The sequence below is a fragment of the Mizuhopecten yessoensis genome, unplaced genomic scaffold (genome assembly GCF_002113885.1).
Source record: "Mizuhopecten yessoensis strain PY_sf001 unplaced genomic scaffold, ASM211388v2 scaffold715915, whole genome shotgun sequence".
In the NCBI taxonomy this organism is placed as follows: Eukaryota; Metazoa; Mollusca; class Bivalvia; order Pectinida; family Pectinidae; genus Mizuhopecten; species Mizuhopecten yessoensis.
Window position 1 is genome coordinate 59,214 of NW_018479855.1, and position 2,407 is coordinate 61,620.

Genomic DNA, 2,407 nt, shown 5'->3' on the forward strand with positions numbered 1-2,407 from the left:
AGTAAAACAAAACTATTGTACTTCTAATAAAACAAAACTATTGTACTTCTAATAAAACAAAACTATTGTACTTCTAATAAAACAAAACTAGTGTACTTCTAATAGAACAAAACTATTGTACTTCTAATAAAACAAAACTATTATACTTCTAATAAAACAAAACTATTGTACTTCTAATAAAACAAAACTATTGTACTTCTAATAAAACAAAACTATTGTACATCTAATAAAACAATCACATTTTCTGAACAAAAACCTCTTACCACAAAAGTAAGCAAATGAATAGTTGTGTCCAACATAACAAAAACAGCATGCATTACTTAATATTTTGTTTTGATAAAGGACATAAAAGAAAAGTGATGTGTGTCTGGTTTATACTGTTTTCATAGATAGGGTTTATAGATTAAGGGTCTGGTTTATACAGGTTTATAGACAAAGGGTCTGGTTTATACAGTTTTATAGATTAAGGATCTGCTTTATACAGGTTTATAGATTAAGGGCCTGGTTTATACAGGTAAATAGATAAAGGGTCCAGTTTATACAGGTTTATAGATAAAGGATCTGGTTTATACAGGTTAATAGATAAAGGATCTGGTTTATACAGGTTTATAGATAAAGGATCTGGTTTATACAGGTTTATAGATAAAGGATCTGGTTAATACAGGTTTAAAGATAAAGGATCTGGTTTATACAGGTTTATAGATAAAGGATCTGGTTTATACAGGTAAATAGATAAAGGGTCTGGTTTATCCAGGTTTATAGATAAAGGGTCTGGTTTATACAGGTTTATAGATAAAGGGTCTGGTTTATACAGGTTTATAGATAAAGGGTCTGGTTTATACAGGATTATTGATAAAGGGTCTGGTTTGTGCAGGTTTATGTATAATAAATACATGTAGTCTAACTACGACAGGTATCTGGATACTATAGATTCTAGTTTAGACAGGTTTTTGGGTCATATCGATTCTGGTTTAGACAGGTTTTTGGGTCATATCGATTCTGGTTTAGACAGGTTTTTGAGTCATTTCGATTCTGGTTTAGACAGGTTTTTGGGTCATATCGATTCTGATTTAGACAGGTATCTGGATACTATAGATTCTGGTTTAGACAGGTATCTGGATACGATAGATTCTGGTTTAGACAGGTATCTGGATACTATAAATTCTGGTTTAGACAGGTATCTGGATACTATAGATTCTGGTTTAGACAGGTATCTGGATACTATAGATTCTGGTTTAGACAGGTTTTTGGGTACTATAGATTCTGGTTTAAACAGGTATCTGGATACTATAGATTCTGGTTTAGACAGGTATCTGGATACTATAGATTCTGGTTTAGACAGGTTTTTGGGTACTATAGATTCTGGTTTAGACAGTTTCACTTTGAAGGATTAGGCAGTCTGATTTACACAAAATGCTGCAAAGTGTTTTAGGCATCAAGACTTATAAGTACCACATCCTATTATACATGGATATTGACAGTAAAACTAACGATTATTTCATATTTCCTATCAAATTTTCTGTAGTATTTATACTAACCCTACTGTTACCATGGTAATCATTTCATAGGCTGGTTGAGATTCACCTACGGCTGACTCACAACAAGTCTCGATTTAATCTATTGTAAATCACTATACTAGAGTATTATTGCACAGCAGATGGCTTCCCATGAATATAGAACAAAGCATACAAAAAATATTACCGTCAATGTTCTCTTAACAGAAACAATAACTTGACAACTATACCAAGGCTTTCATTAAGAACAGACAACAGGCCAAAATCAGTTCTGATTTACGCTTCCATTTTGAATGTTTAATAGATCTTGAGTAAATATTTTCTAGTTTGTTGATTTAATCAATTAACCACCTTTGCAAATATCAAGAATAATCAATTTGCAACAAACGCTACAACAATGAAGCTTACATTGTTTTTATAATAAGCAAATGCGATGTCCAGAAGTTTCAAGCATAATTGCATATTAATTTTCACAGGATGATGGTAAATTTTCAGAACAGCAGGAAAAACAGTGTGGTGGACGAATGATCAAAGACATCGAAAAACTTGAAAAATGATGGAATCTACTGATGTACCTCACAATTAGGTTATAATATCTTCCATGAAAACCTTCAGTTTGGCTGTACTATAGGTATTACTTCCCCCCTGAACATCCATCCACAGTCTGAGGATATGGTATGGAGCTTCCTTATATCCCCCTCCCGCCCTCACCCCACCATCTCCTTATAATCCCCTCCCACCAACATCCCACCATGCCACCATCTCCTTATATCCCCCTCCCACCCACAACCTCCTTATATCCCCTCCCACCGCCACCCCACTATACCACCATCTCCTTATACCCCCCTCCCACCAACACTCTACCACCTCCTTATACCCCCTCCCACCCACAC